The sequence below is a fragment of the Linepithema humile genome, chromosome 3, assembly GCF_040581485.1.
Source record: "Linepithema humile isolate Giens D197 chromosome 3, Lhum_UNIL_v1.0, whole genome shotgun sequence".
NCBI classification, from domain to species: Eukaryota; Metazoa; Arthropoda; class Insecta; order Hymenoptera; family Formicidae; genus Linepithema; species Linepithema humile.
Genome location: NC_090130.1, coordinates 26,146,358 through 26,163,109, shown reverse-complemented (window position 1 = coordinate 26,163,109; position 16,752 = coordinate 26,146,358). Strand labels below are relative to the sequence as shown.

Genomic DNA, 16,752 nt, shown 5'->3' with positions numbered 1-16,752 from the left:
ATCGTAAATATCCTCATCGCGTTCGTTCGTTCCTCAAGCGATATCTACTACTATCTGTTGGCAGCCTTAAAAATTAACAACACGTCACGAGCACGTTATCGGGCGTAAAAAGCTTGCGACGAGCGAATAGCGGACGCGATGCGATTCGTGGAATCGTTCGGTGTTACGTTTCGCTCGCGAGATTGCGATCATCAGCAGCATCGAAGAGGGACGATTGCCAGCAATGGCTGTTCGGAGGAAACCGTAGGTCTTCATGGAAAAAGCCCAGTTGCAGCGTGCTCCGAAATAAGAGAAAGAGACGAGAGAGTGGAAGAAAGGAAGGACGAGGCGCAACACATTGCGAGGGCAGCGAGAGAAGAGAGGGAGGAAGGACACGCGCGCAGGAGGTGGGACACAGAGGCCGACGTGTGATGCTGGATGAGGACGAGAGCCCGGTGGAATGCACAGAATGCATCCGGCGCACCTGCTTTGCAGACTTCAGCTCTGACTGAGACGGCTCGGGGATCCGTGCCCGCGAGCGAGGAGTCGCATCCTCGTGTGGGTGACACAAACACACCGTCGAATCCACGGTAGGAATGACGAAGCCGAGGAAGAAGTGTTAGACGGACGGCCGAAGGACGGGAGGGAAGAACGGAAAAGAACGCGGGAGATCGAGAAGTGGAGACGAGCTGGACCGCGTCAGGAGGTCCCGGAGTTACAGCGCATTTCTCGTTCCGCGTCGATAAAGTTCCCCTCGCGTCTTTCTAATGGACCGCTCAAAGCAATAATTGAAACTGTTATGATTTGCGTGAGTTCGATTTTCACTTATCGTTCGGTTAGTCTGTGCTCGCGAATTTATACGTAGAATTTCGGGGTAGAATTCTATGTTAGATTTGCCATGCGATGCAGAAAATAATTGTTTTCTTAATATACAGTTTTTCAGAGCGAAAATTTGATAGATCGCATAACTCTGGTTTTAAAAACGAATGTTTGACATGTAAAAAGCTGTAATTTACCGTTTGTCAAATTCTTAAAGCTTTAAATGAGAAATTCAATTTTATTTTATTTACGTCATAATCAACGACTAAAGCATAATTCATCAGTACAATTCGCAATGAACATAATAACAAACAGTAAAAAAACATTAAAGCAAAAAAATTATTTTTCGTATAATTATTTTTCAGCAAAAATTTGATAGACTGTTTTAATCAAGTTTTAAAAACAAAGGCTTGACTCAGAAAACTGTAATTTACAGCTTGTCAAATTCTTCAAGCTTCAAATGAGAATTTTTACTTAATTTTATTTGCATTGAGATCATAGATAATAACTAAAGCATAATTTATCAATATAATTCGAGTAAATAGAATATTGTTCACGATACAATAATGAGATATAAAGCGACTTTGTGTTATACGAGACTGAGAACGAAAGGAGCAGCTTGTATATTCCTGGGGTTAAAGTCGCACTGCGCCGTTTCACACGGAACAGAGTATGTAAAAGCGAGAGAAAAGGGCGTTTTATCTGGCTAAGAGTGAGGCTTATTGACCTGCCGCTAGCCGATGGCTACGCGCCGACTTATGCTTGCGGCCTTAAAGCGCACTCGCGACCTCGAAGAAACCGGCCACGAAATCGCATTGGCCACAAATTGAACGGCTTTCAGACGGGATGTTGAAAAACTACATCTACAAACCGTGGAATTCCGATGAGGATTTAGAAATGAAAAAATTATTTCGATAAACGTGTTTCAAAGAAAACTTTCCTATCGAGTTATAAGCGAATTAAAATAATCTTGCGTAAATTAATTACCATACCATAAATACAAATAAATAACGCTGTCTCTCTCTAAGATGTTATATTAAAAATTTAAAAAATTTTATATTAAAAATTATAAAGATGTAAAAATTAAATTTTTATTCGACTTTAAGTTAATCAAAAAAGATCTCATAATTAGGTATCTTTTAGGACATATGTCTATTTTTATTTTCAAGGGATTTTCAAAATATTCAACATATGTCTTGAAATAATTACTAATTAGATCTTCATCAATTTTAAACAGTGCAAATAGAATATAAAATAAATTTACTTCAGTTGCACTGTGGCAATTTTACGATTAAATAAAATAGATGCAATAAAAGAGTAACTAAAAATCCTATACTTGCTAATAGAAAATTTGATAAATGCATTTTCACAATTGCCATAATATAAGAGAAATAAAATTTTCCGATGGTATTTCTTAGAGAAAATTGCGAAATAGTTCGTTCGAACAGAACACGATGTTGTAATATCACAGCGACGAGACAACACATTCGTACTCATTATTGCTTGTCCTATTAGATGCTTCGCATACGGGAGACACCGTATATATGATGCAACAGCTCTTTATCTTACGGTAAACCCGGTTTTGACTTTCAAGCGGATACACTATCTTATAGCAAAGTGTACTGCGTTCGAACGAGTCGCTCGTAGATGAAATGAGGCGAGGTAAAGCGAGTCCGTCGAAACACGCTTTTCAGATATAACACCGATTAAAATTCATGAACCACACGGCGCACGATAACGCTCATAATGGGGAACGGCCAAGATTGAAGCGAGTTTACGCGCTTTTCGGAGAAACTCGGCGGAAATTTATGAAAATTTATCTCCTTATTAAATAGAAGCGCATTCAGTAGCTGCGATTTTATTCTACAAAACAATTATATTTGTGTTAACGTTGTTGTGTAAACGTGTAAATCTTGCGTTTTCTTTTATCACATGTAAACGATGCATCTCATATTTTCGTGAGACACTTTTAACCGAGTGACTTTGGCTTTTAAATGATAAGAATTCTTATCTTTTATCCCCTGAATAATGGGACTTTCCAAATGCGAGCTACTTTAAAGTCAAAAAAACAGGAAAATTACTCAAGGATTATTATAATTTATCTTTGTTATCCGTAAAAAATCACGAAAGCGTATAGACAAGATAAAAGAGAACTTTATATTACACGTAAACTTGCATTCAACATTGTTCCATTTATTTTATATTTTGTTATTTATTTTTATTTCATATTATCATATATTTTGTAATAAATCAATTGCTGAATGAATTAATATTCAAATTTTTCTGCGCGCTTATATTCAGTCTCGCACATTCGAAAAAATGACGGATGCGATCGTGCGCCGAGCGCGTAGTGGTCGATGACGTTCTCGGTCAGAGAGAGAGTTGCGTGTCGTTTTTTTTTTTTCCTTTGCGAAACCGCCCGCAGCTTTTAGCAGTCCCTTAAAGACACGCCACGACCGATAAAGATGGGTTATAAATGTGGCGCGGGCCACGCACACGTGCCCCCCCGTGCATGTCACGTGGGCGTGGGTGCCCGCTTAACTTGCGGAGACCCTCGTTTGGCTACGATTAGTGCCTACCTCGCGCTTTTCACTCGCATGTTGCGCAGAGTGACCGACGATATCGCGTGCGATCGTTCGGCATGGCCGAGTCAGATGGGAAATAGTGAAATAGTTGGCGGAATTGTTTTCTTCGCCGACGTGAAGAAATAGTTCGAGCCTAATGGGGTCTTCGCACAATCGATACTGCTGTCACGACTGACTTTGGTATTCTTTCAAGACAAAAATGTTTATTTTTTTATACTTTTATTGAATAAAACTTGACAACTGTAATGTGGCTACTAAATTTTGCTCTCCATCAAAAGTGATTGATTTTTAAAATCAAGATAATATTAACAAGTTTCAAAAAATATTATTAGTAATTAATATGATTTGATTTGAATTGGTGCCTTGGTATTCAAAAAGTAACTACTCTTTTGAAATAATATAATATTCTTAAAATTCTCGAAGTCCTGATTTTAACCAAACGTTGCTTTTTAAAAAATTATAAATAAGACATATCATGAAAATTATTTAAAAATACCACGAATGTAATATCTTCAATAATACTTCATTAATGAGAATTATTGTTTAACATTTAGATACATCGATATTATTGTCGAAATATTTGGTTAGCGATGTTTATTGGTTTCAAATTTCCAACTGCACACCTACATAATTTCGTTAATTACGAAATGCACCCATAAACAAAACTACATGTAATATGATACTTTCATAAATGCGGACGACTTCGCGCTGACGCTTACAGGTGGCAGACGAGTTGCTGAAATTTATCTAAAAAAAGCAAGATATTGAAGCTCCACGCGCATTTTCCGATCGCATGCAACGACCAAGGCTTATTCGATAATAGCGACAGATTCGCACGGGTTTGCATTATATCTTTAAACGACGTCAATTTCGTTTTCGTACCTGCCAGTTACCGAGCTCTAGAATCCCGCCAGCTCGCTCCTCCACGCCCGATCCAGCCGTTCGATAACCGAGCTTCCGCGATACTTTCGCAGGCGTGCATAATTCGTAATTAGCCTCCTCGGAACAGAAATTATTGACCTTCATCTACGCATGGAATGCGAGTCTGCCACCAATATCACATAGGCAACTGGAGATATATTTTGTTATTTGTTATTTGATCCTACATCGCAATTATCACATCAGAGACGGCGCAAAAAATCTAGAATCTATTTTTCCTAGTTGATTGTCACATAAATATATCACATTTAATGATATCAGCAGATTCGAATGAAGGCCACAAATGAGTAATTCGTTCAAAACGATAGATAGATTATGTCATTAAATCGCAAGATAATAGACGCTAAGGGATTAAATAATACTACCACTACTCTGATTTTGCGCTAATACTTGGAAATTCTCCAACGAACTATCTCACGCCGCCTTTATTCACTTGCTACCTCGGCAAGAAAGGGATAAAAAAGGAAGACAAATAAGAAACAAAAATAAAGAAGGTCTGTCGCGGACCTCCGTTTGTCGAGTCTGGTTGAGCAGCGACGGCGGCCAAGGCACGCCGATTAAGCGCCGCGTGGCTCAAGCGTGGGCCAAGCCATCGGGAGACAATAAAACCGGCGCCTCCGACACTCTCTTGGAATCCGACCAGATCGCTATATGCTCGCGACTAATGGTCGTTGACGACGTCGATTAACCCGGGCTTACCATATTCGCCGAAGCAGAAAAGAGGAACATTTCACGCGATCAACGAGATTTATCTTAAGACGCTCCGATATACAAACGGCCTATTTTACCGCGCGAAATCTCGTATTATATATAATATAATATTTATATATGTTTAGATTTTTTAACCGGATAAATGCAAATGTATCGCTTACAATTATAAATAATAAGTTAAATCGTTAATCGCCGATCAAAATATCTGCGAAAGCGTCACAGATTAATCATAAATTAGTATTCTAATTAAATATTATTTTATTCATGTAATTCAGTAATTACTATTAAAATTTAGCGCGTCTAAATTAGTATCAATCAAATGCATCCAATGCACGAATATCAGATTGGCAAATTTAACAGAAAAATAGATTGATTCCCTTCAATATATTGCATCTCTTTTTACTGTGTAAACTTTGAAGCTTACATTTCAACGATCATTTAGTTCGATATAAAATGTAAGATTAAAAATAAAATAGAGATTTATTCAAATATTTTTATCTCTCTGCCGTATTCGCGAGAATTGCGTTCTATAAAATCGCTGTACACATGGAAATCAATACAGGAAAGAAAAGTTGCGCAATTTTTTACCATTTATAATCAATTCCTGCTTTACTTTAGATCTCGATATTTGTAATTCGCAAGTTGTGAGACATTTTGTTGCTATATTATAGCAAGATTATGGCAGTCATTAAGAGAATGACTGCCACAGGTTATAAATAGGTAGATAAATGATAATACATAGATAAATGATGAATACATGAATAAATGATTAATTACCTATTCAATATTTCTACACTAGTTTTTCATACATCTTATTTACTCTCTCTCTCTCTCTCTCATTGTCAGCGCGGAATTACGTGTCGCGAATATCTGTTGCTGGCAGTTTCAAGCAAGAGATAATATAATAAATGGCAGTAACGGTAACAAAGCCGTTTGTCGATACAACGGACAAAGAGAACAGCCGTGAGCAATTTATGTATATATTATTTATATTTCTTGTCATTTTATATTTTCTTATGATATATCAGAGCATATAACATTAGACAAATATAAAATAAAATCAAGTTTAAAAAGTGCATTGAAAATTAACGAGACTTTTGTAGATAATTAATCGTTAAAGTAAAAAAAGGCTTATAAGAATGTCATCGAATAATTACTGCTGCATTTATCAAGTAAAAACGAACATAAAACATTCTTTACTATTAGATATCTTTTCTACTTCTGGATTCCAAATATTTTACTTGTATTTAAAAAAATTTAATCATACACGTAACACAATCGCTCTTGACGATCTTGCATATCTTTTGAGAAATATCTCAGATAGAAAAATGTGAAAAAATAAATATATTCCATAATTTCCAAAGGTTATTAAAATAAAACAAATTAAATAGACTCACCAGTACGATGCGCAGCAGCGGAGTTGTTCACAAGTTGATCTGTAACATGCAAAAAAACATTTAAATTATAGCAGCGTCTAAAATTATTATTTAAAAAATAATTATTACGCACATTAAACTTTTACTTTTTGCAAAAATAAAAGATAACGAGTTGTAAGAAATTTACCGACAGTCTGTAATATTCAAATAAACGATGATAAAAATCAATGTTCGGCAACGACTTTTTCGAATGATAAGACGGTCGCGTCCTATCTCTGACCTTATTTATTACAATTAAGGAATAATACCGGCACAAGTTAATGTTTTGTCAGCAACGACAGTTTATGTTAATAAAGAATCGACACTGCTTTGAAATTCAATACTTTAACATTTAATTTATCAAAAGTTGATATAAGTGATTTTCGTATAACGACTTCAACGTTTTACAAGTTCCGATATTCGACAATACTTCCGATAGGCTCTCTACTTAATTTCTTTCTTTTTGCGACTTATTTGTCCGACCCGACGATAGAGAGCCTATCGGAAGTATTGTCGAATATCGGAACTTGTAAAACGTTGAAGTCGTTATACGAAAATCACTTATATCAACTTTTGTTAAATTAAATGTTAAAGTATTGAATTTCAAAGCAGTGTCGATTCTTTATTAACATAAACTGTCGTTCCTGACAAAACATTAACTTGTGCCGGTATTATTCCTTAATTGTAATAAATAAGGTCAGAGATAGGACGCGACCGTCCTATCATTCGAAAAAGTCGTTGCCGAACATTGATTTTTATCATCGTTTATTTGAATATTACAGACTTTCGGTAAATTTCTTACAGAGTAAATGATTAATTACCTAAACGTTGCTCCGCCGGCGCCCGATGCTCTTCCTGAACCTCCTCCTCCTCTCAGTCCTCGCAGTCCAAGGCACTCACTCGCGTTCGCGTCGCGAATACGAAAATCGCCCGTTATTTCAAACGACACTCCCGGCACGTACTTTATCATTTTAGGACAAAGATGTAACTCGAATAGTTAATTATCGCACGGAATACACGTTCGACACTCTCTGCAATAGGTAACGACGAAAAAGGATAAGATGGAAAATTATAGGAAGTAGTATGTATTATTAGAGAAAATAACGCGCCGCTACAGACTAATCTGCCTCGTAGAAGTGCCGCCGTGCGAATAATAACAGGACAATAGCAAGTACAAGGTCGCGCCAGTTCTGACTTAAAGGAATGCGAAGAGTGGGGAGAAGCAATGTTTATACCGATACTCACCGCGCGCGCGACAGACAGAGAAAGATAGAGAGAGAGAGAGAGAGGGGGGATATGAAGCGCGCATACTTAGCGCGACGACGAAAACAACCCCACCACACGGCGCAAGTCAGTTCGAAAATATTAGAATAATTAACGAATATTTAACGAAATTGAGTTTAAATTCGACTCAAAACTATTTGAATTTAAATTCGATTTCTATAAATGTTCGATAAATGCTCTAATGTTAAGAATTTCGCGCAGCATTTTGTGGGATTTTTGACGCCTTTAGTCTACATGATTTATATCTTCTCTCTTTCTCTCTTGCGCTATGTATCGGCACATTGTTGCACTCTGCTCTCGGTATTTTTCCAAATCGGAATCGGTGCGACTTTGATACGTTTATTGCACCCTTATTGTTTGCACGGCGGCACCTCGTACGAGGCAGATCGTTCCATATCAGCGCGTTATCCTTATTCCAATAGTAGCCTTATCCTTATTCTTTCCGTAGTTTTCGATCTCACCTTTTCCGTCGCTACTTGTTACGGCAGAGTGTCAAACGTGTAATCCGTGCAATAATATTCCGAGAGTATTACTTTTGTCCTAATGTAACAAAATATGCGTCGGTAGTGCCGTTTAAAACGTCGGGCGATTTTCATATTGACATCGCAAACGCGTATGAGTGCCTTAAAGGAGAATTGAAAAAAAGAGGAAGAGCATCGGCGGAGCAACGTTTAGGTAATTTATCCTTTATTTGTTATCTGCTATTTTTGCAAAAAGTGAAATTTGTTGTGCTTATTTTTTTCAAATAATTATTTTACACGCTGTTATAATTGGAAGTATTTTATATGTTGCAGATCAACTTGTGAACAGCTCCGCTGCTGCGTGTCGTACCGGTACCTCAATTTAATTTGTGTTATTTTAATAATATATATAATTATTGCAGTATTATTATAAAATACAATAATTTAAAGAAATCATTTTATATTGTTTCAAGATATAAATTCTTCAATAGTTGCGTAATAATTTACAATCCACAAACATTTTCCAAAAATTCTGATATACATTCAATATTCAAATACATATCACAATCCAAAAGTGCTGTACAATCGGCAAACATTCCGTACTCCACAAATATTCCATAAAATATCCCACAAGAGTTTCGCATCTGGAGGGGAGTATTAAATCACATTGCAAAATGAAATTGCTGCGATCACTATATATATAATATGTACACATACATATACAATATGTATACATAGAATCAATAATGCTTTAATACACAATTTGAGGCGTGAGCATCATATCTACAATAGATATTCATGCATTCGTAATTCCGCATTGTATTTGATAATTTTGACATTTGCGTTTGATATACGTGAAGATTAAATATAAAACTAAAATATTAACAATATCTCATGCAATAAATAAATTAATTAATAAAAATGTAGTTCAAAATATTATGACCAAGAGCCACGATGGATGAATATCTAGACATGATGCGCACGTCTCGATTTATCAAAATTTCATGCAACTTATGTGTTCATTCCATGTGCAAGCTTTAACGCCTAAAGTTGTACCAAAGAGTGCGGCCAAGTTCCGCCTCTTTTCCAGTGAAATTTTCGTACTTTAAATATTCCAATAAGTGATACATAAAACTGGAGCTTAGGACGAGTAGAATAAGAATCTGAAGTCTCGATATTATCCTCTCAGCCGTTTGGGAGAAAAACGGTCCAAAAGATTGCAATCTTAATAGATGGCCAAGTAAATCCAAAATATTCTATTTTAATTATAAACGTTAAATAAAAGCAAAAATTGTAGATGGATGATTCAAGTTGCTGTTTGAATAAACTTGAACTTGAGTCGAGCAAACCCCAGTCGAGCAGATAACGTACCAAGTACACGCCACACGCTAGTTTGGCCATCTATTGAGATTGCAACCTTTTGGATTCTCATTCTACTCATTATAAGCTTCAATTCTATGTATCACTTATTGGAATATTTAAGGCATGAAATAGGGGCGTCTATGAGCGCCTGGCCGCACTCTTTTAATAATTTATTATTGATTTGTATGATTTATAAAAAAGCCATTCATCGTAACCACTAAATTAAATAAGTAACTATTATATAGACTAGATCCATTTCTGGATCGAATCAAATCGATTCAGCGATTTTTTGTTCTCGTCTCTTATGTTTTCTCTTGCATCTCTTTTTCTGTTTTTTTTTTTGTCATTCGCGATTTAGAAGTCGCGCATTTATTTATTAAACTGGACACGTGCTAATATTTCTAAATTTTAACTCGCGCGACAACGCTCGTCTCGTATATCTCATTGTACCACAGCTAGCTGATAATTTTCATTATCAACTGATAATTTCGATGTAAATATCTGCATAAATGTGTGTATACATGCGTGCGTGCGTGGAGTTTACATGTTACGTAAGTAAATTGTTGGTTGTCACGCCAGATTTGCTTACGCCAGACATCGCAACACTTTGTGTAATGTAAATAGAAAAAAAACCAATCGAATATTCAATCAACCTGCAACACTATAATTAAATAATTCTAATACGCGATAACAAGCTTAGTTAGCTTCATTATCTAAAAAGAAACTTCGAGAAACTTTGAAACACTGACATTGCGGTGAAAAACTAGAAGATTTGTCATTGTTGTACAAATGTAAATTATATACGAAATACATAAACTGTCAAATAATAAGAAAAAAACGTCAACGCATAATATGTAATAAAATTTAATATAAATGCTGACGTTTCTTACGCTGCGTCCAAATATAATTGCGCATAAAGAACAAATTTTAATTTTTAACGCTTCTTAGTTCTTTATCCTCACTAATTCTTTAATCCTTAATTAACATACTTCAGCTTCATTATCTAGCTTAAAATTTGCACTTTTCCCTCATTCACCTTCCACTTAAAAGTATAACTGTTCTTTTCTTTGCGAATAATCTGACAGAATTAACAAACAGTTCAATACTAGTTTTAAAAAAGTAATTTTAATATATGTTTTAACGTTAGTATAATTTTATAAAATTTATAGAAAAGAACATAATATTGTAAAGTTTTTTTATCTGAAAAAATGAATATCACTGCTATAAAACGATTAAAGAATCATCTCAAAATAACAATAGAATAATAAGATCGTCCTGAACAGAATGACGGCGTGAACAATCTCATCATCGAGAAGGATGACCGATGCGCAACTATCGCTACTTTTCGATCGATCCTACCTTTCACATTCTCTTTTATACAGCCGATGAAAGCCATGCGACAGCGTGAACAGCAACGTCCGAGAAATAAATTTCACACTCGATGACAGATCGATCTCCATCGGTTATTGAAATAACATCGTTCTTCCTCGCGTCACTTGATGAGTGCTTTACAGAAAATCAACGAGAAAAACACGCGTTAGAACGCAAGTTAGAAATCCAGTTTAAGAGTCTGATCCTGTCCCGAGAAGCGCGAAATTCAAGATCTTATCGTCCCGCGGCTATCGCTCACACAGATTGGTACATCCGAAGCGTTTCATGTATATTCATCGCGCGTCTTTACTATTGGTACTAATTACGTAATTGATATTTATGCAAATGCGTGCATACGGGACGGAAGAATGTTTAATCGTCGCTTTGATTAACATGTCCCGAACGACGTCACAGAGATAATACGCGATCCTCCCCGTTCAAGGCTGCGCGCACAAATACGATCATTGCCGTTATCGCTATTGTCACGTATACAAATCAGCATCAAATTGCTGAAATTACCGTTACAAGATGAATTGCGAATAAAAGCGCCGTACGCAAAGAAGCTATCGTTATTTTGTAACTCAATTCCGAAGCTCGCGACGGATTTATGAACCTGCAGAGCCACATTCCGCTACCAGTATGATTTGTAGATCCGTGAATATCCACGGACATTTACTCTTAAATTATTGGGTCGTTAAACATGTATAAGACATTTTTATACCTAAATATTATCTAAATTATTACTATTAGCCTCTCTGTTTTCGTATTTCATGTTGTCAAATGTATTATTTCCACGAAGAGTCACGAAATTCATAGATAAAATTTTCCAAAGTTTTATATTACTCGCAATTTATAATCTATTTTTTTTTGTATCATTCGATCTGTATTTTCGAGGCAGTAAAATGCAAAGCGATTTAAGTGAAAGTTAAACAAGACAGTCACCATTGTTAAAACATATCGAGCCAATCGAGAAGGCATTTCAGACGAGCGCCGGCTCGCGTGACTGTATCCTCTTTCTCTTATCGTAGGAATCAATTTAGAGCTCATCGTAACTCTTCAGAAAAGTAATGCGATCGCTTACAAAGACTAAAGTTTTTCAAACGAAAGTTCAATTGAAATTAACTGAAAAGTAAGATCTTATTATCCGCTTGCTTTCCTAAAACTTAACTCGCCAATTCAATGAATGTATGTAGACATCAACTCTTAAATTATTGGGTCGTTAAATATGTATGAGACATTTTTATACCTAAATATTATCTAAATTATTACTATTAGCCTCTCTATTTTTGTATTTCATGTTGTCAAATATATTATTATTACTACGAAAAGTCACGAAATCATTTTATCAAAAAATCAATAAATAATTTTACATTTATTTAAACAACGATATATAAAGCAATAAAAACCAGAAGCATAATTATTAGATCATAAAAATTGTTGATTATTATAAATTAATATATAAAAAATACAGTAAAAATGCAAACAATACTTTTTTTTGCCCAAAAATTCTAAAATGTCTGAAGATATTATACCGACACATATTTTTTCGTGTAACTGACATGATTTCGTGAAATCCTCTTCGATACCATTATTTGCACTTATTTCATAATTTGAACTACATAACAACATTAATTTTTTAACATTGTCGACAAACGAGACCGCAGTTTGGCATTCACAAGTTGTAAATGAGGAATACGCCTCGTGTATTAATTTGAATTTAATTATATAATGCAATATAACGTAAGTTCAATTCTAAATTATATTGCTTTAATGGAACAGGAAGATAATTAAAATAAAATTGACGCATAAACACAATTAATTGGCGCATAAATACAAATTATTGATGCAAGAATAAATATAGCTAACAATCATTAACCGCAAACGCTTTTCTGTTAAATAAATTAGTTAAAATTATGTGAAATATTTCCTGCCAGTCCTTCACTTTCGTTTGTAATATATATTTTGACAAAACCTCGAGGTATTGCTTTGCTACAGTTCATATAATATTCAACCTTGAAATATGCGATTACTAGTCGCTTTATTATGCACACGTCGAAGCACGCACGCATAAAATAAAGCTCATCGATGCATCAGTGTACAATAATTATTTTAGTACCTTATTATTTGACAAAATATTAATTATTATATATATTATTATTATTTATAAAATACTAAATCGCCTGAATTTATAATTATTTAACAAACTTGCAAGCGTAAATAAAAAAAAGATGGAAAATATTTTTGTGTGCTAAGAATATTATCCATACGCAAATTCAAGAGAGTCAATTACGAAATAATTCGTATAATAGTAAATAAATTATAATAGATAAAATAACATTTTTAGAATATAAAAAATTCTTATTTAAATTCTTTATAGTATTTCTATGCTGTAGACAAAAAAACGAATATTTAACGAAATGTATAAAAAGTGTTGAATTTTTAGCTGTGTTTCTTTATTTTCTCTTTTCCTCTTTCTCTCTGATATTTCTGAAATAATTTAAAATATATGACTTGCTTCTATATCTTAAATATTGTATTAATTACCACAAGAAAGCGATACTCGGGAATCTTTTCAGAATAAGTATTTCACAAGCATACATAAAAAATAAACAAAAACTAATTTGCACAGCATATTTCACCTAATTTATTTTATAGAAATGCAAATTCGCTACTGATGATCATTAATTATATTTATTTTTACACATACGCGCTAATTTTATCCTAATCATTTTAGCCACTTTTTTCTCTTTCCATATTTACCAATAAACTCAACGTGAAACAAAATAAAAAACATTGCAGTATTGATTGACGCGCAAAGGTAATTTATCAATCGTATCAGAGAGTTTTGAAGTTCGTACGATATTGTATTTTATTAAATAATGAAATCCAAACTTTCCGAGTGTATTCCTGATCGTCAATTTATGGATGCAGTACGGACAACAAATAGCAGTGTCATTTACCGGCGATGTCGAAAAATGGATATATGGATTGTACATAGTCCCAATTATAAAATGGATAGTGGTACTAGACAGCAGCATGTGTTGTGAAAAACGCCACAATAGCCACTTTCAGGTTTCTCTCGTTGCACACACTACTGAACGGAAGGCAATCCACGTAATTTATTTTCAAAAATTGAAAATTTACATTGGAAATTTATCACGCGACTCATTGAAACACAAATACAAATATAAGTAAAAAAAAAAAGACAAGATAAACGTATTTCATGTTGCACTTTATAAGTTATAAACGAAGTAACAGTTAGAGATTGTTGGAATAATTATAGACTATAATGAAATTGTAGTAAAAAAATATATCAGTATTTTTTAGCTATTGTGCAGAAAAAATTCTTTTCACAGTACATATCGTATTTTAAAAGTTTCAAATTTTACGATGACTGGCAAAAGATAACCGGCTCAGTAAACGCATGTTATGAGTGAGTGAGTGAATAAGAGTAAGAGAGAGAAAGAGAGAGAAGTGTGTCTATTATATCAATTGCTATATGAGCAATTGTATCAATAACCACGATCTTTTCATCGTAACAAACTGTGCGTTTAAAAACGTAGATTGAAAATTCGCTTTCTTGCAAAAATATTGAACAAACTTATAAATAAGATTAAGCAAAAATATATTCATGTACATTGAAATTATATTTCAATGTACGCATTCTTGAACATCATATTTTTAGAATTCTGTTTCTATGTTTAACTTTTTACGTTATGTTTCCATAAAATATATTTTTTTCTACATATATATTTATGTAATTTATATTTCCAGTTCTGCAATTTAAGAACAACAAATTACATAACTTGTGTAAAATTCTTTAATATTACAATCAAGTAATTTTCATTTTATTTCAGAAAAATAAAAATATCAAACAAAAATTGTCAAAATGAGACTCTTAGCAGTTACACAGTAAATATTGACGAATAAAGAGACAGCGGTTTTTTATCTAAACGTTTTGTTAATTTATCTGAAATTAACTTACAAAAATTACTACACTCCGGTATCTTAGTAGCTGTTACTATTTTTGCAGTAACTTAGCGTGACTTTAATTATTATCGTAACTATGATTATCTGCAAGCGAAGCGCACATCACGGCAATTATAATTAGTGAATTCCCGAAAAGCGCGTCGCGATCTCTCTCTCTTTCTCGCTTCGATCTTTCACTCTCTCTCTCTCTAATCGCCGGTTCTCTCGTTCCCCCCCTGCATCTCGCCAGCGCAACGTATCTACGGGTCGTTGATATCGTTCGCCTCGTGTTTTCTCGGATAACGTGCATGCAGCGGCTGTCTGCAACAGCGAAACGCAGCACGCACTGCGCCTTCGCGATAATAATTATTGACAGATGCGACCGACTAATACGGCTTTCGTCTAACTCACCAGTCGCGACGGCTTGTTTTACTGATGAGGATGCTGCGCGCTCGGCGCGTAGCTCGCGATAAATCAGCACGCGACGTAGGTCGTTGAAAATTTATACTTTAATCTCGCGATAGTCAAATACGTCATAACATTCTTTAACAGCAATGCACAATATTTTTAATTGCACTAATAAATTAGATAAAGGTTATTTTTGATTGAATTTTACGCGATTGCTATAATCAATTTTGCAAACGCATATCGACCAAAATATTTATCATAAGTCTTCATTATTTTTCATAAATTCATAAGTGTTACATAAATGGAAATCAATATGCTAATTAATATCCAGTAAATCTGGTACTCTGATTTGATATATCGACATGAAACTATATCTATTATAAAAAAATTATCAACGATTTAATATTTAACAAAAAGATAAATATTCTTGTAGTACATGTCTCCATGCTGTACGTGTGATTACTAAATATACTTTGCTTCTAAATATAATACTTTGCATATTAATCTATACGAATCCCACATTGTGCGAATAATTGAGCAGCTCGAAGCAATACGCGTTAAGTCCCAGAAGACAAATCCCTCTCGTGAGACTCATAGATTATTTCTGTCAGATTCAATTTAGCTCTACCCAAAATATTCTCGCATTAATTTCAATGATAGAGTTATGATATTGTATTATTAACTAATAAATAATTAATCATTTATCAAAATTAAAGTCATACACATAATTTCCACACACAGCGTTTTAAAAAGACTAAAAAACTATATTTTAGTGAATTTTTAATCAAATTCAATATTCTCTGTTGCAACTTTTAAATATATTTCGGCCTTTCACCATTATAAAAAACATATTTTAAAAATAAATCTTTTTAAAATATATTTTTTATAAGAATATAAAAGATTGTATTTCTAATATTCTAATATGAATGTGTGATAAGTAATGCAGTCAAGGTAAGAGAAACCACATCGTATTTTTTATCATATTAAATAAATCATTTGGGAGATATGACTATCTATATGTATATTTTTTAGATACGTTTTTCATACGTAAGTTATAACGCGAGAAGTACATAACTTTTCCAGTCCTCCGAGGAAGATGCATTTACATTACGAATTCTCAGCAAGTAAATATAATCCTTTTACGCGGCATCAGGAACATAAATATTTGATTCGTTCGCAAGGGACCACAATATAAATAGAATAAATTTGCATTGATACGGATATCGATAAATCTATACAAAAAATATGTTAAAAATAAATATAAACGAAAAAAATAACTGGCTTTCATTAGAAATCAATTATATCAGTTTCTAGTAGCCGTATTATTTCATCCCTCCTGAATTATAAAAACTGTCTCCAACATATATTAATATCATATTACTTTTCTTTAATTACAGTTAAAGCTGAAAATTATTGAAATAAAATACTAAAATGTAATGATAATGGAAT

At 34.0% G+C, this 16,752-nt stretch overlaps 1 protein-coding gene across 6 annotated transcripts in view; it reads right to left on the bottom strand.

Annotated features, from left to right (window-relative positions):
• Pde9 (phosphodiesterase 9) overlaps window positions 1–16,752 on the bottom strand; it is a 191,068-nt gene that overhangs the window by 121,682 nt on the left and 52,634 nt on the right. For 4 of the 6 annotated variants that reach the window (XM_067351562.1, XM_012369106.2, XM_012369105.2 and 1 more), the window contains one exon: window positions 6,431–6,469. The exons of 1 other annotated variant lie outside the window; for it this stretch is intronic. The gene's annotated coding sequence lies outside the window, so the exon portion shown is untranslated. Of the gene's footprint in view, window positions 1–6,430; window positions 6,470–7,269; window positions 7,617–16,752 lie in introns of those variants that run through there. One more of the 6 variants, XM_012369109.2, reaches the window with a different exon arrangement.